Below are 21093 nucleotides of genomic sequence, written 5' to 3' on the forward strand. Positions count from 1 at the left end.
TTGTGCTCAAGTTGCCTGAAGAAAAATGATGTGTTAAGGGGTAACAGAACTTTTGTGAACTTTGATTATTTTGTAGCTGGAAAGCCAAATAGCTTTTAATTTCTATTTTTTTTTTTTAAAGAAATGGGAGTTTGCTGCAGGTTGGTTGCCTTTTGTTTCATTGATTGACTTTTGCTTTGAATTTTAGGATGAATGAAGCTCTCAAAGGTTTACATCTCCTCAAGGAGAATATCCATTGGTGTTCTGTATCTTCAGAGACCTCTGCTATTTAAGGAGGCCTTCTTGAACTGTCAGTCATGTGCAGATTTTTAATTTTTTTTTTCGTGTTATCTTCAATGTACTTTAAGCTGCTGTACAGAAAAGATGTCTTTGTGTGCTCTCCCACATCGGTGCTGATTCTTCAGTGACCCCAAATCTAAGTAGGATGAGGAAAACTCTTGGTCAAAATATTTGGTTGGTGCCAAGATCCCCCTGTATTGCTCACTGCTCTGCTGTGTAGTCAAGGAATTAGCTGTGTTATGGGATGGAGGGGTTAAACTCAGAGAAGTTTAAATGTGCTGGGGAGCACAGCTCGTTGATGGGAGCATTGCAGGTTCAGTCTCACTCTGGGATCCCAGAGGAGCCTCCAGCTCCAAGGCTTCCTCACCACAGGAGTTCCTGCACTCCAAGGCTGGAATTTTTTCTTTCTGCAGCACACCGTAGGAAAATGAAATAAAGCAGAAAGAACAAAATGTTCTGGATAATCTGTCCTGTCACATATTCAACAGGGAGAGGGACAGAATCCCCAGGGAGCCAGCAGTAAAGCAAACCATCCCCTCTTTTGTCGTGTTTTGGAGTGAGAACCACAATCCTGGCTGCCCTTGTCTGGGGCATTCTTGGGATGGCATCAGGTGAACAGGAGCAATCACTGCTCAGGGCTTCCAAATTCTGAGCTGGCCTTTCCTCTCAGAAACAAAAATGTACTTACAAAAGCAGTAATGCATCAATTAAAGTCTCAAATAATGAGGTTGGACTCGATGATCTTGGAGGTCTTTTCCAACCTTAATCAGAGAACCACAGAATCACAGACAGGTTTTTCAGTTAAAGTTAATGACTTCATTCATAACTGAGGTCGGTTTTGATTGCTTTTTTTTTGCTTTTTTTTTGCAGAGCTGAACAGCAATATTCAGATCTTTCTTGTCCTCTGTGTATATTTTTTAAATCAGATATGCATTTTAAGGCTTCTGTTTGTCAAATTTTGTCTTTGTTACTATTCTAGCCAAGCTGTTTATTTTTGCCAAATAGCTGATACCTGGTTGATTTATTAGATGTGCTGTCAGCTCAACTCCTTATTCTGTTAACTACTCATGTCTTGAATTTATTTGACAGTGCTGATGAAAGTGGGAAAATTGATGTAATTCCATCTGTTCAAGCCAATTCCTGCAGAGAGAGCTGAATTGTGGCTTAGAGGAGAGCTCCTGTCCCCTTCATAGGAAAATGTCATCCTTTGGTGCAGCTGAGCTTTAAGAATGCAGAGATCTCAGAGTGGATGTGGCACTTGAGGGTGTGGTTTAATGGTTGATGGCTGGACTGGATGACCTTAAAGGTCTTTTCCAGCCTTAATAATTCCATGATTGTGTGATTCAGTGCTGGGCTGTGTGTGTCTATATCTATTTGTGTTCATAGTAACATAATAATAACAATAATAATAATAATAGTAATAGTAATAATAATAATAATAATAATAATAATAATTTGTTTGGGCAGGTATTGAGCAAAAGAAGGGCTGGGAGTTCTTTGGTTAAAGAGAGGACTCCACTCTAGAAGGATTAATGTGCCAAGATCCTTGTGCTGAAATGAAAATTCTCCAGCAGTTTCCTGGGCTCTTAGAGCACGTCCTTAAACCTGTCCTGGTGGAGAAGCAGCAGCTGAAGGTGCACTGGAAAATGTTAATTGGGCTCTGCACCATCGTGGTTTGAGTTAAGGAGGTGTTGATGCCTCAGCCCAAGGGAATTCCCATTACTGGGCTCCAATCAGGACAACAGGCACCTCTTTTATTGGGAACTCTGCTGGATCAATGGAACAGGCAGTTCAATCAGCAGCTGATGAGGCTCAGTCCCCAGGGTGTGTGGAAAAGCTGCTCCTGCTCTCCTGTGTGCAATGTGAGCATGAAAGTATAGAAATGTTTATTGAGCCAGCAAAGGCTGGGCTTGAAAATGGAATGGCTTCTGTCTTAAATGGGATCTCATAACATGAGGATCAATAGAACACTTGTGCTGAGTGAATCCTAAAGGTGATTGTGATCTCTGAGCTGTTTTGTGCCTGCTTGCTGCTCTCAGGTTGGTGCAGCTACAAAAAACCCCACCAAAACCTCTAATTTAAGTAAATTTCTTTTCATCTCAGCATGATAAATGAAACTTATTTGAAGGCATCCTGTATTTGAATGTATTTAAAGGGTGACAAGGTCTTATCTATTTTGGAAGAGTGTGAGGTTGGAGATGATAAGATTTGATTTAATTTATATTTAATTTGCAATGCATATTCATTTTGTATATATAGTTTGAGTTACATACTCATATAGTATACATCCATAATTTGTCCTGCATATTTATTTTGGAAGTTGCATAAACTTTGGATCTAATTTTTTTCAAGAAGCAAGGCAGCTCAATGTCACATTTTTTCAGCTTTATACCTGTGTTAGCAGGTGGCAGGCAGAACTCTCTGGGCAGTTGGAAATTGTGGCTCCTCTCAGTTCTGTGAAACCACTTGGTGAGTTCCTGCTCTCTGCTTCCTTCCTCCACTTCTATTTCCATGATCTTTTAGACTTTCTGGCCTTGATGCAAGACTTTTTTGCATGTGTGTGAAACATCCAGGAGGAATTGGAATGTGAATAAATTTTTATCAATTAAATATGAGTCATAAATAATTGTTCAGTAACAGAGTGTTCATTGTACTCTCCAAAGCTTCCTTCTTCCTCGGCAGTATTTGGAATGGTTTCTCCATGACATTTCATGGAAAGCTGACTGATCAGAAGGATTTTGAAATTAAGCTTTCCTCTACTATTTGTGCATTATTAATCCACGCTACAAAACTGGTGAAGTACTCAGTTTATTTTTACAGCAGTGGAATACAAATAATTTTCACTTGTGAATGGGGTTTCCTCTCACTCTACAGGGTGCTTTTTACACGGCAGAAGTTTTTCTAGACTTCTTATACACTTATAATTGTGTTGGAAAAAAAAGACAGAATCAGTCATCTGGAAAGATTGATGTCAAAAGAAATTAAATAATAACCTCAGTTCTTGATATTTTGTCTTGTTTCTGTACAAGAGCTGAAAACTGAAACTTTTAAATATGCATCTAAAGATGCCCAGTGCTAATTTTATCGTGTGTAGGATGGACTGAGAAAATCAACAAGGATTTGGGCTGTGCAGTCTCTTTCTCATTAATACATTTTGGCTTCTGGAATAATGTACTGGGAAGATGGATCAAGATAAGTGTTGCAGTGTATTTCCCTTGACAAGAAAATACTGTCAGGAAAATTGCTTTATGTATATATTTATACACACTTTAAAAATACATATGCATGAAAATAGTAAAATGTGTCTCCTAGGTTGAATCAGTGCCATAAGTAAGGCTTGTACAGGTGTGTTGACAAGGGGAGTGTGTTTTTACACCACTTCTGAAAAGCTTTACAATGCCTCTTCTTCCATCTCACCCTCAGCTCAATTCCCAGTGTGCCTTTCCCATCTCAGTGCCTTGGACTCTAATCCCAGAATGATTTGTGTGGGTACCTGAGAGCTCATCCATGGGCAGGGACACCTTCCACTGTCCCAGGCTGCCCCAAGCCTTGTCCAGCCTGGCCTGGGACACTTCCAGGGATGGGGAGCCTGGAAATCTCTCGGGAGGTGCTCAAGACCAGGCTGGATGGGATGGTCTTGTAGCTCGATCTTCTGTACTTCCCTCCTTTCCACTCATTTCCTGGGGACTTCTAAATCCTCTCCAACCCTTAAAGTTCAGATTAGATTACTGAGAGCTTCCCCTGCTTCTGTTGTTTTGTATCCTCAAAGGGGGCTTTGCCCCACTCTGCTCCTCGGCTTTCCCCACTTTGCTTTCCTTTCTCTGCTCTCTCCTTCCTCTTCTCCCTTTTATCCTCCTGCTTTTGAGCTGAGCAGCAAATATCCTCATGATATTTACAGGAGAAGCAGTATTTGGACAGTTCTTTGTTTGGTATTTCCATTGGAAATACCACAAGCAGTCATGTTTCCATGATATTTCCATTGACATTAACTTCAGGACGACTTCCTTTAATCGGGTTTAGTGGGGAAGAAGCTTCATATTCCTTGTCAGCTTTGTGTGTTTGCTTTGTCCCTTTGAAAATCATGTGGCAAATGAACCAGGAGGAAAAGATCACAATCAGCAGGCTTGTCTTTATTCAGAGTGAAAACTAAAACAAATGTAACTTCAGCAGCAGCTCATGCACAGGGAGAACATATTGAGGTGATTTAAATATTTATAGATGTAAATATCTTAAGCTGCTGAAAGAGTGAAAGAAAAGACATCTCCTAATGCTTGAAAACTAACAAATAATGTAGCATGAGATTTCGATTGTTGTCCAGGTATAAAATGCCTTATTTTAAGGCTCAACTCATAATTAACTCAGTCAACATAATCACCATTTATAGGCTAAAAATTCAACCTAAGCTGTGGTGTTCTGCATAAAAAATTCTATCAACAACAAACCAAAACACCTGAAATGCCGACTTTAACAAGAAAAAGTGGGCTTGTACAAGGACAAAACATTAGTTTTAATCCTGAGGAAGAAGTAAATAGATTATATTGAACAAGAAATGAGAGTAATTAACTTCTGCATTTCCACTGTGCAGCTGCAGCATGTGGTGCACAGAAGAATGTTTTTATGGAATTAGGCAGGAGACCCGGATTCTGTTCCTGGCATTTTCACAAATGTACTGAATTTCTCTAAGTCAGTCATCCAATCTCTGTAGTGAAGTAAAATAACTTCTCTATTTCATGGGAATAGGAAATGAATATTAAATTAATGATTGGGGGAGCCAGGAGCAGTGTTGACTGTGCCCATATTTAGCTAAAGCAATGCTTTAGGATGCACATTTGCATAAAACCATACTGGAAAATTAGTCAGAGCCAGCCATGCAGTCCGGGTTTGGCCTGGGTAATATTTTACCTTAATTTGCACCTGACAGGAGTTATAGGGCCAAATGGATTGGAAGTTGGCTGAAATATTGCCCAGTTTAAAAGGAAAATGAATCTCATTGTAGCAGGTGCTCGGTAAAATACCAATGAGTCAAAATATTGAACCATTCAGGCCACTGGAAGATGCTCAGATTGTTCCCAGGGACGTTTGACAGGATTTGGGATTCTTTGGGAGCATTGGTGACCTGTGAGGACTGGAGTCCATCTGACAACAGAACCCTCTTTTTACCCACAGCTTCCTGAAAGGTGAACTCAACATGGCACAGAAAAAGAGTAGAAAGGAAGATTAAAGTATCTTGCAGTATTGAACCTTGCAACATGTTTTCCAGAACGGGAGTTCCAATTTTATTTATGTTTTTAAAGGAGCTTTGGAATTTTCCTTTGATTTTATCCTGTAGTTCCGAAGCTCCTTCAAATCCTCAGAAGTCCAGGAGTTCCTGTGGAAATCCAGCCAGTGCAAGGAACGTTTGAAGGAGGAGGGGAGGTTTAGATGGGATTTTGGGAAGGAATTGTTCCCTGGGAGGGTGGGGAGGGGCTGGGATGGAATTCCCAGAGCAGCTGTGGCTGCCCCTGGATCCCTGGCAGTGCCCAAGGCCAGGCTGGACATTGGGGTTGGAGCAGCCTGGGACAGTGGGAAGTGTCCCTGCCATGGCAGGGGTGGGATGGGATTTAAGGTCCCTTCCCACCCAAATAATTCTGGGATTCTCTAAGGAGCAGGAGCACTATTTTTCCTGAGCATAGTTAGGAAAAATGTCATTAGACAGGGAGAAGATACGGATCTTGAATCCTGGAAAAGCTTTGGCTAAAGATCCTTCTGACTCTGGGATGCTTCAGCCTCTTCAGCAAACTTGCTCTGCATCTTTTAATGCAGAACGTGGTGCCTTTACATTAACATTCTGCAGTGTTCTTATATGCCTTTTAATCAATTTTTTAATGAGAAGATAATTATGTTCTATACTTTTAATCTGACAGATCTGACTGAAATTGTCTAGCAGTTCCAAAACTTCCTGAGGAGCCTGCATACAAGCCACAGACCTGGAGAAGAGTCAGCCATATTTAACTCAGATTATTTTATGTTTTATTTTTGCTTCTCCTTAATTCAGCCACCCTTAACGGTGAAACAAACCCCAATATTTAGAATTTGAGTTGTGTGACTCACCTACTTCTTCTCTGCTGGCTTTCCTGCTTGTATTTTTGATGTTGCCACTGCCCAGCACGTTGAATGGGGAGAAACTAAAAATTCTTTGGATCAATGTTCAGGTGATGGACCCTGAGCTCTGTGTTGTGATTCAGAGTCAGAACAAGCCTGGAGAAGTCAGAGGTGGCAGGGATCGTGTTTATTCCTTAGAAACACAAATGTCAGCAGCAGGAGGATTATTTTAAACACTCCACCTCTCTTGACAAAGTTGTGACAGCTGTGCCAGGTGGGTGAGACCTGTGAAGTCGCAGGACAGCTTAATTAGAGATGAAGATTGGTGTTTGAGCTGAGCAACAGCAGTGACAGATCCAGCTGTAAACGAGAGGTGTGGATTAGCAGAGTGCAAGGCTTTGACAACATCTCTGAATTCACTCCTTTATCTTTCCCTTAACCCTCAGCTGATCCTCACCTGGAGCATCCCTGCACACACACAGGATTCCAGGAGTGACTTTGCTGCCTGAATTTGCAGGAACATCAGCAGCCAGTGCTGGAGCAGAATCCTCCCCTGGGATTACCTCCAGTGGAGCTGAAGAGATCAAGGTCATCTAAAGAGCTTATGCTCTCTCTTTCCCTCACTTGGAAGGTACTTTGTAAACCACTGTCATAAATTTTAAACTTCTGACTGGAAGGATGCCCAGCCAAAGTCTTTGAGTGATCAGATTAGTTTACATAAGAGTTTTTCCTCACTTAAAAGAAAGTGCTGGGAGCTATCGTTGAGGCATTTGCTTAATCAAAAGTGTTTCAAATTAAACAATTTTGTCGTCAGAAAATGAAGAAATGACAAGAAAAACAAAAAGAAAAAATCATGTAAGATGTAATTCAAGGAGGGGAGGAAAAAAATAATAATCTAGCAGTGCACTGTAACAGGATTTCCTTATCAACCCCTTCCCAGATGCAGTCACTGTCATTTAGGCCATGCCAGTGACTGGTCCCATGCCAACCTAATACAAGTTGGTTCCACTTGTCACCCTTTCAATTTCCCAGCTGGACTCCCTTTTAAAGGGCATATTAGCATTATCAAAGTAATCGTTAAGATGTCTCTTGGTTTTATTTTAATTTTGTTGTTGTTGTTGTTTCTAAATCATATGAGTGGAAAAAAATAATCAAGTGCTGGGGAGAAAAGAAGAAATGTTACTATCTTTGGGTGGCATCAGATGTTATGCTCTCAAATGAAATGTATTTTTTTCTCCTTTCAAATGAATGTGAGGCATCTCCAACACAGAAATCACTTGCACAGGGTGCTGGAGAATCCCTTTACAGTCCTAAATTCAAGTAATTTAGATAATTCAAGTAATTCAAGTCTATCCCTGGTTATTCAATCAATTATCTGGAAAAAATGCCATTGCTTATAACTTTTAGAAGAACCGAACTCTTGTATTCAAAATTCAATATTCAAAATTATTCCAACACTCTGCATAGTGGAAAATGATGAGAATAATTGAAAAGCAGTGGCTGCGTGCTGTCAAAATACTTTTAAGGGAAGAGACTAAGATTATAAAACACCAAAGCAACAGAAGATCTTACCTGCTTTTTCATTTATGTTATGAATTCTAGAAGTAATTTTTTTAGGCTTTTTTTATCAGATCTTTTTGAATTTGCAGTGTTGGAGAGGTCTTGTTGGTGATGTTCTGTTCAAATATCATATTTGCTGAGATAATTAATGAAAACCTTTTGGTTACCCAGAGACATCATTAATTGTGTTTTTCACAAAAATCAGGGTTTGTTGAGTTAAAGAGAAAGTGAAAATGGGGTTGGAGACAGGAAGTGGCCTTTGGGAAGAAAGGATGGACAGAGGTGTCTCCACTCAGGAACCACCCAGAAAATTGCTCCTCCTGGAGCAGTTCAGTGTCAGGATGTTCTGGGAGCACAAAGTTGTGCTCCACTTGTTTTGGATGAGGTGGATGAGGCTGCTGAGGAGCAGGGAAAACTGGATTTAATGTCTAGAATTATTTGTGTCTCTGCATTTTAGTGTATTCTGTATTGGGGTCAATGCAATAAATGCATTTCTTAAATCTTCCCTCCCTCTTTTGTCATTTCCCTTTTGTTTTCCTTATTTTCCCTCTGTATCCAAATGACCTCTTTCCATCCTTAATGAGATAACCTCTTTTGTTAACGATTTCAGAGCTGAGGGGGCTCCTGCTGATTGTGCATCTACAGAAATATTTCCACCCGAGAAAGGGCTGCAAAGGGAAGAGGTTTCTGACCCCTTCAGCTGCTGCTGAATTTCCAGCCACAAGCTCAGCCTCTCCTTGCTCCCCTTCAGCCACTCCCTTCTCCCCCTTCTCGGGGCATCAATTTCTGACAGCAAAACTTTCCTCGGCAAGAAAAGAAATCATTGCTTGCTCTGTTTTGACCTTTCCTGTCACTTCCCAGATCATTTAATGGTGGGAAATTTTATTTCATCTGTCCATCCATGTATAAAATTATCTCACTAACGGCTGCTATTTTTTTCTTCTCTGTTTTTCCATTAAGTACCTTGAAGTCAGTAGAATTTTGCCAGTAAAAGACCAGGACTAGTGAATACTTCTGGTATTTATTCTTACTTTCACTTGACTAAATCTAGAGGAATTCCTGGAGAATTGATAGGAAATCTGTTGCTTATCCCCAGAGTATTTTATTTGTATTTTATAAAAAACATTCAACTTCAATTCCTATTACTTTAAAAGCCTTTTTTTAACACATTCAAGATTTCCTCTCCAAAAAGTATGAGAAATGTGAAGTTAAGGTGCCACAAGTCAACTAAAGATTAACATAATTGTAGAGATGTTTGATAAAAAAAAATAACACAGTTTTTCAGTATTAAATTTACAGGTACAAATTCTGTTCCCATCAAAGATGATGCCTAAGCTCAATTAATTTTAATTTATGGGATGGCACTGCTTCAGTGGGCATATTTTTGCTCTTAATGCCCAGTTGGATGGTTTTGCATTATCACACATAAATTTTTCACCCAATGCTGGGACAAATAAGTATCAAAGCACGAGTCAGATTAATTTTGTGTTTTTAGAGCAACTGCCTTAATCTGCCTCAGAGAGAAAAATCAGTGTACTTGTTATCATATTTGAGCAATCCATTATGAGATGTGCCAGGAGTTTCCACAGACTCAATTTCCCATTGCCTTGATTGCATTTGAATACTGCTTGTTCTCCTGAGAGCCCGCCTGGATTAGTTTTATGATAATTCTCAACTCTTCTACCTGCAAAAGGTGAAATTCAGCATTGCTGGGGAGGTGGATCCATCCAGTATTTGCCATTAAAGAGCTCCTGTTTATTAACTTGCACACAAACCACTGTGCTGGGGGCCAGCCTTTCCCCCCTCAGCTCAGCCCTGCTGGTCAGAAATTCCAGGAATATCTTGACAGAGTGATGGATTTCAGCTGTTATATTTCCATACATTTGTAACCCTGCAGGTCTTTAGTGTGTAACTCTAAACTCCATCCAGTGTCAGCTGCTGCTCTCCCATTTTGGGCACACACAACAATTCCTCTCCAGGCTGGCAATCAAGGACCCCTCACTGCCTCAGGCCCCAGAGATGGAAACAAAAGTGATTGGGGGCAGCAAACTTGGGCTAAATGACTTCATTACCTGGAGCTGGAATTGGGACATGAACCCCCAATGTGCAAATGGAGCAAACTGATAAAAGTGAGAAAACCTGTGACCCGTGCTCCATTTTGGGCTTGGTCTGCCCTGAATGTACCTGAATAATTCAATAAATAGAACTGCTTTTTATTCCCTTAACTCTGGCTGTCCTCTGTTTTCAGGTAGCCCCAAAAGGCATCAAGAGGAGCCATCAGTGCCTGTGTATGGCAGCAGAATGGAATTGTGCCTGCAGCTCTCCTGTCACCCATCCTGCCCCATGGCCAAGCTCTCCTCTGTGTCCCACAGGATCCCTCCTGGCTTCTCCTGTGGCTTCAGAAGGATTCAGGATGGGATGAGACTGGGCTGGGAGTTGTCACAGGTTACAGAGCAGGTGAGGGGAGGGCAGAGGAGCCACTTCTGGGCTGGTTTGGGCACCTCAGACACAGGTGGAGCATTGGCTCCATGGAAGGGGCTCCTTGAGGAATGAGGCACAATTTGGGATTCTGGGGCAGTGATTCTGTGCTGAGGTCACAGAGGAAGGGCTGGATCTCCCTCCAGCCATGAATGTTCATGGGCACACAGTGGATTTCTCTTTGTGCCTTCTCAGGGCAGAGACAGCACCAGGTGAGAAGTCCTGGAGTGGATGGAAGCCAAAACTGCCAGGAGCTGGCTGGGCAGGGTGAAGGTCGGTTTTCTACCCCACTGTTGAGGGTTGTTTCAATCCAAGGATGCTGTGCTTGGCTCAGAATGAGCCCTGCTCCACACACAGCAGATAAAAGGAGCAGATTTTGTGTTCCACATCTCTTCAGGGCCCCAGACCCTCTCTGCCTTCAGCCTCCTTGGAGTCTGGCCTCAGGCCATGCACTCTGTGCTGCTCCAGCTGCACTGTCCAGGTAATGCTGGGACATGAAAGGAAAGGATGCTCAGAAAACTTAAATACTTTGTGAAAACCTCGTGACTTGTGCTGCCAACCCTGTGGGCAATGAATGGCCTTGGCTGGAGCAGCAAAGCACAGCTCCCTCAGTTCAGAGCAGCAGAATGTAAAGGGTTAAAGCTGTCACGTGTCCTGTCCCAACACACAAAATCAATTTGCACAGAAAGTGCAAATCAGTCATCAGAGACTGATTTTGGAGATGGGAGGAGCAGGAAAAACCCAGGGAAAAGCATTGGGACCTCATCTTTGAGGAAGCTGAGGAATAATTGCAGCAATGGGAGCCCAGCCCAGGGCAGCATGTGCTGAGCATGAGCTGCCTGAACATCTGTAGGATTTGCAGTTGAGGGGTGTGCAGCTCTCTCAGATCCTCACATTAATGCAGATAGATAAACAGGGAATTTTAGGCTTTTCTTTATCGATCCAACATTTTTCTTGAGTGAAAGGATTGACTGAAGCAGCTCTACTTTGATCTTAGTACATTTTTACTTTCCTTTAACTGTTTTTTGGGCTTTTTTTTTTTCGTTTTGACTGTATAGGGGAAATACTGTATTAATGGATTAGTAATAATGCTGAAATAATTAACAATTTATCGTTATAATTTTCTTTGCTGCACATGAAGCAGTGGCATTATCCAAGGATGAGAATTGTCTCAGCACAATCTCTGTTGAATTCAGGAGTGTTGGTTTTTGGTTGGCTGGAAGTTTTGGTAGGAGTAAGATACTCCAGGTCTACTCATCCTCCCACCAGACAGCTGACAGCAGATGCTGAAGAGGCTTTTCCAAATATCTTCATCTGGAAAAAGAGTGACTTCTCTCTTTTCTTCTTTCTTAAGGCCCTAAGGGAATTTTGGAACTCCTTGGGGGGAAAAAAAAAAAAAAAGAATACCTGGAATATTCCACAGCCTACAGTGTGATTGGATCAAACAGAAAAGCATCTGGTGGCTGGAGAAAAGAAATGAAAAGAGACACTGGCACTGTGTTCTCTTGGCCCAAGCTCAGCATTAGAATTCCCTTCTGTGGCCCCATCTTGGAGAAATGTTAAATGTGGTTTCAGGCTGGGTTTCCCCCTCTTTTGGTCTCTTGTTTTGTCAGGTATTCAGCTCACCAGCTCCAAAATCCCCAAATCCAGTTGTGAGTGAGACCCAAAGCTGAGTTCCCCAGCTCAGGCTCTGTGGCTGTGGCAGCTCAAAAATGCTTTTTCTCTCAAGTTACCAGGATTTAAAGTGGTGGGTTTGCTCGTGGCCAGGAACAAACTGCTCTGGGTGTTGAATAGCAGCTTCTTATCTCCAGATTCCCAGATGGGCTGTGCATGTCCCACTTCTGATGGTTAGCATTGAATAGGAAGTTTTGCAAATGATTCTTGGCAGGAGCACTCATCACATTTCTATTGAGATTTATCTCCACAGCTGAGTTTTCCTTTGCTTTTTTTCTCTGTACCATGCAATTAAATGGATGACCATCCTATGCAGAAGGAAATGCTTCTATCAGAGATGAAAAGAACTCAGAGTGAAGCCAGCCACACACAGCACTGGGTTTTAAGCCAGCTTTACATCAGTTTTCAGAAGAAATGAAAAAAGAAATGCATATGTTAGGTATTCCTGGGCTCTGAGATACCACACATATTTTCCTAGGACACGTGCTCATAGATGTGCTGCATTCTTAACTCAGCCTTTTGGGCTGGAAAAACACTCTAAAAGGAAAAAAAAAACAAAAACAAAAACAAAAAGGGTTCTGTTTCTGTCATTAGGTAATGAGAACCTGTCCACTGCCTTGCTGGCAGCAGTAAATATTTCCTGTCGTGTTCTTTATTGCCATTTGAACAGCAGGACTCCCCAAACTGGCTGGGCTCTGCATTTTGTATTGCAAGAGATTGTTCAGAGAAACACTCAATTGATTGGAGAACCTTGTTATGTTGTGGTAAGTTTGGCAAATATATCTGTAAGCCTGCATTTGCTTAAAATGTTTTGAGAATAGAAATACTTGGAAATGAATTAACAAACCTAAGTATCATTTAAGCTATGTTTCTACCCATAGATGATGAACTCCTGTTTTTTTTTTTTTTTTTGTTTTTGTTTTCGTGTTTTTTTTTTATTTTTGTGTGTGTGTTTTGTGGGGTTTTTTTGCGTTTTTTTTTTTTTTTTTTTTTTTTTTTTTTTTTTTTGTTTTTGTTTTTGTTTTTTTTGTTTTTTTTTGTTTTGTTTTGTTTTGTTTGGTTTTTTTTTGCCAAAAGAATTTAAAAATGAGGAATTTGACTCAGGAGAATGTTTTCAGAACTCTGGAGGATTCACTGTGGACCCTTCTGGTTTTTGTTGAGGAAGAGGAAATTTGCAGGCTGCTCTGGAGCTCCGAATTTGGGATTTTTTTACTTGAAGTGTGCTCACCAGAAATGGGAACTCTGCTGTTATTTGCCAATAGGTGGCACGAGTGCATTGCTGAGGTTTGCAGGTACAAACTGCAAATAAATGCTGTGTTTAGCTCGGGGAGGATGCAGCAGGAGGAAGGCACCGTGTCCATGTGAGCATCGCTGGTTCCCACGTAGGAACCACTGGCTGCAATCTGACTTCTGCTGCCAGGGATGGAGGAGGCATTTTTGTTACAGAACTGAGGAAAAAACCAGCAAAAATTAATGCATAATTGTTATATCAGACAGCAATGGGCTTAATGTAAAACTGTGTGAAAAAGGAGTGACCTGAAATCAACCACAGCAGCGTCACACACACACAAAAAGGCATTTTCTTATCAATTAATAAACTTTAATTTATGGCTAGTCTGAAAGAAAAAAACCCAAGCAGCAAAACCAACCAACAACTCAAGCTTTAATAGAGGCCAGGTCCAAACCCTGCTCAAGGCTACCGAAAAAAAAAAAAAGATCAAGTTAATTTGAAATTATGCAACAGTTGGGACAGAAATCTCTGCTGTGCATAGGTGTGGGGATTTATTCAGAGGAGCTGCATGATGGCAGAGAGGTGGTGTGGGGGGGAAAGCAGAAGTGGTGCGGTGGTTTCTATGGAATTGCAGCCACTGGAATTGGCCCTGCAGGCTTTAATTCATCCTGATGCCTGTCCCACCCTGCCCCACCATGGACATCCAGCAGCTGAAGCATTTCAGTGTCCATCCAGCCACTTCTTCCCTTTGGCACACAGATCGCAGCTTTGGATGTGGAGTTAAGGGAAAACTCATTTATAACTAATAGCAGCAAATGAAATATTTGCCTGTTTTATGAGTGGGGTTTTTTCAGGACTTTCTCAAGTGTTTTGCTGGCTGTGATCTCTCCAGGGATCTCTCTGATCCCTTTCTAAAGATGATTTACAGGTTGAAGAGCAGTTACCAGACTGCAAAAATCCTCATTTGAGATTCTTCACCCCGTGTTGCATGAGTGGTCAATTAGAGGATGAGAACTCTCTGCCTGCCTTTGAAGCCTGGGAATTGATTTGTGGAGTAGGAATGGGAGCAAAGCGTTTGGGAAGTGCCCATATAGTGATTTTGATCCCTGCCTGGATGTTCCTTTTCTTCACAGCCCAGGTCATCACCCTGCATTTGTTGATTCACAGTGAGGGAGTGGGATAGGGAAATTCTGGGAGTCAGAGCAGGGGTGGGTATTTCTTAGCCCACTTTTGTCATATTTGTGACCTGAAAAACCTTCAGAATGGCAGCATGTACTCTTCTAAGTGCATTTATTCTCTTTTTCCTTGCTGGAATATAGATATCAGGATAGAGCTGGAATTAGCTGGAATACACCTTTGAGGACAGGGAATGTTTAGGATTTCATTTTTATTTTCATCACACTTTTTTCAGGCAGCAGGGTCTAGACTTGTGCTGCTTTGCATGGCGATCTCCCTGCCCATTCTCCTCACCCAGAATTACTAATTGAGTGAACACTAATTACTCAGCCTGTTGGCTGCTTGCAGGGTGTGGCAGGGCGGGAGGACTTGGTGTGGATGGGGCTGTTCAAGGCTGAGTTGTGGGTTTGTTGTCAGCTACAAAACACACAAAAGCTGGGTCTTTCCAAGTTTTTAGCTGCATTCTACAATGGCTTTAGGGAGGGACATGCTGGAGCAGAATAAAATGGTGATTAGGTGTTTCTGTTCCCTCTCCTGGTTTCCTTCAAGTCATGCAGATCCCACACTGTTAACTCAGACGTCAGACTGGGGGACACCAATGATTTGGTGATTTTAAGTGTGTGCTATCAAGTTTTGACATTTTCCATTGCTTCTCCAGAAAACGATTTCCTAAAAATACAGGAAATATTGTAAAATAATATATTATTAAATAGTGGAAGGTGTCCCTGAGCTCAGCCCCAGCTGTTGCTGACAGGGGCAGTGTTGGTGACTTCAGCACCTGAGTCAGGACCCAGCTCCAGGTTTGTACCCCTGGATCCCATCCCATGGACCCAGCCATGGAAAAACCCTGGGATGAGCCCCGTGCTGTCTGCACACAGAGCCACTCCCAGGAAAATCAGTGCCTGGGGACAGAAGGTGACATCCCTGATCCTTCTGTGCCAGCCACGTCCCTCAGAGGGGACAGCGTGAAAGGACAAGCACTTGCCACAGGGCACAGGAGGATCCACAGCCCAGGGAAAGGGAAGGGATGGGAAGGGATGCCCTGACAGGCAGCAGTGGCAGAGCATGACCCGGTGCTTGGGAAAACAAACCGAAGCAGGAATTTTGGGTTTTTTTGTTTGATTTTTTTTGTTTGGTTGGTTTTTTTTTGTTTTTTTTTTTCGGTCTAGGCTGAACCTCCTGCTGCAAATTTACGTGCTTTTTAACTTGCTGTGCTACCTGTCAGTCTCGGAACAGATGCACAGCCTTCAGGCTCTCCGAGCTTGCCAGCTCCTGGCATCCTGCTGGGAGCTGTGGGAGGACTTTCAGTGGGAACCAGGGCAGCCTAATAATAGCAGCAGAATGCATGGAAAGCCGTGTTTGCACAGAGGCAGGAGAGGGAACCTGGAGCTCTGCTTGTTTGCAGCCAGCAGAAGGATGGAGAGGGGAGAAACCACGGGGCACTGACTGGAGCACTTGCTTGGCAGCAGGATGCTGAGTGCCTCGGCCAGGATAAGCAGATGTTTGAATTTCCCCAAAGCTGAAAGAAGCTGTGGATCTGTAAAAATAAACTTTTCGAAGCTGGCGTGTTTCTGCTCAAAATGGACTGGGTCTAATTTGCTGTTTGAGTAAAATCAGAGGGGTAGAAATGTACATTTCTATTTTTTTTCTTGGTGTCTTGACTGGAAGTTTTATAGTTCTTTATCTTAAAAGTTCTAAGGGCTCAGTTCAGTTGTCTGGTCATGAACCAGGTGTTATTTGAATGAGGGCATTGAGGGGGTGACAGATACAATATAAATCTGTTACAGACCTTTTCCTTGTGCTCCTTTAACAGGAATACAACCTGTGTGACACCATGGGACAGCTGAGTGACAATCCAGGTGAGAGTCCTGATATTCCATAAGGAAATGCTGGGTGGAGAGTGGGATGGATGCTGTGACACTGGGCTGAGAAAATCCTTCCCATCTGATCCCCTTGGCAGGTGTACTGACCAAATGGTTTGGTTTTTGTTGGGTTTGGTTTTGGTTATTTTTAGGAAATGGCTGCTTTAAACTTCAATTTTTTGCCAATGATGATTTCCTTTTAGGAAAAAAAATAATATTAACATTAGCATTTACAAGACACGAGGAAAGAGAAATCAATATTAATATAAGCATCAGAACATTTTAATTTTGGCATTTGAAGGAATATGGGAATTGTTGATCAGAAACACCATCTGCCAAGGCAGTCTCCCTCAGCTGGTTATGGCAAATTGAGCAATGGTAAATTATTCCTTATATTTATATCTGGTTCTGGAAAGAATCCCACAAATTATTCTTTTGTAAAGATTATTCATAAATTTTTTTTCAAGCCATTCCTGCCTTTTGTTACCTCCCAGAATTCTGTGCATCAGGAATGGGCTGGAGCAGATTTATTTTCCAGAACTGGGGGGGATCCTGAGTCCTGTGAGGGGAAGTGGGGATGGAAATAGAGATTTGGGCAGAGCAGAGTTGGGTTAAAGCCCAAAAAACTCTGCCTGTGCTGACTGATTCCCAGGGATGGCACTTTCCAGAGGAGACTCTTTAGGAAAACGTCAGCAGCAATGCTCAAATTTGGACTGCAGTGTTCTCCTTTTGGGAATTTTGGTCAGGAATTGATGAAAATTTATGGGGAAACGATCCTAAAAGTGAAGGGTGAGGAACTCTGTGCTGCCTATGTTGTTGTCAGGTGTGTTCCCATCTTTTCTGGGAGGAGTTGGGCCTTTCTAGAGCTTCAAACTGCAGTTTTGGGTTCTTAAAAAGATTATAGTGATTCTTTTCTTTAAAAAAAAAAAAATTACTGATGCTATTTTCTGCAGATTTTTTCAGACCAGAGAACTCGATTTAGTTAAAAATGTCCCCCCATGTGCCTGGGGTGGGGGTGATGAAATACAGACTCTCCAGTATTTTCAAGGCCAATTAATTTTTTAATTAACTGAAGTATACTTGAAAATATAAAACATTCATTTGTGAAGTTGGTCTGTTTCCAGTTATTGCTGGATTCATTTGGCAAGTCATGTTCTTTAAAGTAGAAAATGAAATTTCTCGTGCAGAATGATGAATTGTTTCCCCTCCATGGAAGTCTTTTAAACTACTTCTTTTTTACTTTAGACTTTGTTTTAATTCGTTGTGTTTAGATTGGCAACCATCTCCACCGTTTCGATTAAAAAGTGTAATTAATTTGAAATAAGATTTCATTATGGTTTTCAGTGCTCGGTTCCAAATAACTTCTAATTTCCATCAGTTTCTTAATCATTTTTCCTAAATGGCCATTGGTTTGACTCCTGCAAGATAACCAGGCCCCATCCCCACCAGGAATGTGCCTGCAGTTGAAATAATATCAAAGTATTTAGTGATGTTCCAGTTCCCTTGTAAATTGAAATAATAATGAAAATGTTTTGCAATTTGCAAATGTTCCTGTATTTTATTTTTTTTTTCCCTAGAATTTGCTGTATGTATATATATGGTCACTGGTGTGGGAAAAAAAATGGTTTAACTTCTGCTACCAAAATTAATGTCAAAACTAATTGACCTTCAAAGGCAGATTATTTTCTGCTTCTTCGAACATGGTGTGTTGGATCACCCCATGAATATTGCACTCATTTCACTTTTCAGAAATTACTTCCTCCCCCCCATGAAAACTCCTACAGTGACTTCACAGAATAAAGAGGAGAAAAATGGAAATCTTAACGTTTCCATCTTTTTGTTGCTGTTGTTTTGGGGTGGCCATTGAGCTGTGTGAAACTCGAGGTGCAATGAAAAATGGGGAGGATTCCACTTGGAAAAAGGTGGTGTAAAAAGGGAAGTTGTATTTAATGTGGAGAGTGGTTTATTTTTTTTTCAGAGATTTTGATGTGTGGAATAGCTGATGTGGTTTTCCCAGATTGGATTTTTTGCTTTATATATTTACAAAGAGGGGAAAAGAAAATGTAGCCTCCATTTATGTTAAAAGAAGGAAAGAAGGTAGGCCAAAAACAATCCCCTAAAATCTGGAGAGATTTCACGTTTAGGAAGGTCCCTCCAACCCAAACCATTCTGTGTTGATGCAGTAGTTGAAAAAAAAAAAAAAAAGGCAACAAAAAATGCAAACCTGTTGCTTTTAATGGCAGATCTTTAAATTATAGCAGCTTCATGCCTCTATTGCATTTTTAATGTTGTATTTATCACATCATCTTTATGGGGCTGTCATTAGGGATTCACTGCAGTTTCCTCTGTACACCAGGGCGTTCAGGAGTTCATAACTCAGCCCTCCTAATTTGTGACACGCTGAAAACCTGCAAATAAATTGTCCCTCTGTATGCAAATTGTCCTGGGTGTTTTAGGAGCTGCAGTTGATTGAGCCTCTGGAAGCTCTGCTGGTGAAAATCCCCACAAAGGGCCAGACCTAAAAATCCCTAAAAATCCCCAAGACTTCAAGAAGTGGAATTCAAACTCATGGCCCAAGCTCCCAGCTGGGGCACTGCTTATCTCCAGAAATTCCTCCTTTTTTTTTTTTTGCCTAATAGTTCTCTGCTCCAAAAATAAGATTGTGTGTCTGCAGGTCTCTGGAGGACTGGATCTGAGAGAAGATCAGTGTCTGCATGGACAGACCAGAGGAGGAAAGCCTTGTGAGTAGTGATAATAATAATAATAATAATAATAATAATAATAATAATAATAATAATAATAATAATAATAATGTTATATAGAAATATAAGAAATGGTAATAAAATTTTGCCTGTTCTAGTAAAGGGAAGATTGATTTGTGTCTCCCTTCCCAGTCAGGGGAAATATGCAATTTTATCATTTTAGAGGGATATTTAGTTTGTTAAACAGTATTTAAGTGCTACCCATGGTGCTGGTACAGAGGTGGGGAGGTTCCCCAAATATCTGGTGTGGGATCTGGTGCCATGAGTGGGAACTGGTGGATCAGAGGGGATGGGCAAGCACAGAGAACCTGCTCTGACAGTCACTATCCTGGCCACAGAACAGCCAGTCAAGGGTTTCACCATTGCCTGTGATTCCCTGTTGAGATATTTTTAACCATTAATTCGTATAGTTCATCAAGATTTCCATTTTTAATGGGTTTGTACCTGTGCAGGCAGGAGCCTTGATAAACTTCCTTCAACCACTTGTCATGCAAAAGGTTCTGAGCACGAGGAGGAACATTGCATATCTCTGCCTGCCAAAAGGATCCTTGGCAAGCTGTGCCTGAGCAATTCTGATTTGTTTCCATTTAATTAATGAACACTTTCCTGCTTTGTGATTATTGTCCTTGCCTGAAGTTGTTCCCATTATAGAGATGAATAAATAGTTCTTGACATTACTTTCTACCTGCTTTGTAATTTGTTACACCATCAGGGACCTGCAGCTTGTCCTTGCTTTGAGTTCCTATTAATTCTGTTTATTTTTGTCTTTTATATGATTTCTGTTTTGTCCTTCACAGTTATAAAAAAATTCATCTTAGCGCTGTTGTTCTTTTATTGCTAATACAAATATTTTTCATCTTTTTTTCTTTGTCATGGAATAGATTTCTTTGATTGAGGTAGGAGGCTCTCTTCTCCTAATTTTTGTACCTCTTCCAGGAGCTGTTTGTGCCACATAAACATGTGAGAGGAAGATAAAAAGGAAGATAAATTAACACAGGCATTTACCGAGTACAGCAAAGGAATTCTCCCGTTTTGCTGTGGGTTTGGTATCTCTGTTCTGCTCCTTTGAAGGTTTTGATTGAAGCTGGGTTGTAAGAATTGGACAAGGGGAGATGTTGGGTGTGAAGAGGCTCCAAGCCCAGGGTGGGATTCAGAGTCATGGAATGTGGAGAGACCTCAAAGCTCCTCTCATTGCAGCCCTGCCATGGACAGGGACACCTGCCAGGTGACTCTGGAGCAGGAGGAATGTCACAGGGACGAGGCTGGAGCTCATTGCTGGGGCTGGAGCTCATTGCTGGGGATGGAGCTCATTGCTGAGGATGGAGCTCATTGCTGGGGCTGGAGCTCATTGCTGAGGATGGAGCTCATTGCTGAGGATGGAGCTCACTGCTGGGGCTGGAGCTCACTGCTGGGGACAGCTCAGGCAGAGCTCCACCGTGCTCTCCGTTTGTAAATTATCAATAAATGACTCCTACAGTCAATAGATAAATTATTCACAAAGAAAACAGCAGGTTCTAATCACCTCCAAATTAATGCCTTCCTGGCAGTGCCTGTGCTAACACAAATAATTGCCTTGGCATGTGCCAAGCTGTCCCACGGTCTCAGCAGCACCAGGGAACACAAATTCCTCACTTTTTTGGGGCTTTAAACCCTGTGCCTCATAAGTTTCATGCAGAACAGAGAACTCTGGTTATCCTAAACAGGATTGGCTCTCCATTGTCCCCAGCAAATCACCAGCTGTGCTCAGTGTCCCCATCAGTGATGGGTGAGCACAACATCCCTGCACTGAGAGCAATCCAAGCTCAGGACTTGTTTCCATGTCCCTTTGGAAACTGGGGGAATGTTACTGAAGTGGGGCAGTTGGTTCAAATGAGAAAAAAAAAAATAAAATTCCCAGCAGGAGCTTTCTTTCACACTTGATTTGAATGCTCGACTAGGGATACGTTGGAGTTTGATCTTGTTTATTCTCTGCACATAATTCACTCTGCTT

General features: G+C 41.6%; 1 long non-coding RNA gene across 2 annotated transcripts; it reads left to right on the forward strand.

Annotated features, from left to right (window-relative positions):
- Positions 1 to 15703: 15703 nt before the first annotated feature.
- On the forward strand, positions 15704 to 19780 carry LOC148222706 (uncharacterized). 2 transcript variants are annotated; one of them, XR_015805619.1, is made up of 4 exons: positions 15704 to 16108; positions 16293 to 16338; positions 19016 to 19082; positions 19556 to 19780. It is a non-coding gene; the product is annotated as an uncharacterized LOC148222706 (long non-coding RNA). The 2 variants fall into 2 exon arrangements; XR_015805618.1 differs by having other exon boundaries at positions 15707 to 16338.
- The last annotated feature ends 1313 nt before the right edge of the window (positions 19781 to 21093 follow it).

This window comes from Sturnus vulgaris, chromosome 10 (genome assembly GCF_052056855.1).
Source record: "Sturnus vulgaris isolate bStuVul1 chromosome 10, bStuVul1.hap1, whole genome shotgun sequence".
NCBI classification, from domain to species: domain Eukaryota; kingdom Metazoa; phylum Chordata; class Aves; order Passeriformes; family Sturnidae; genus Sturnus; species Sturnus vulgaris.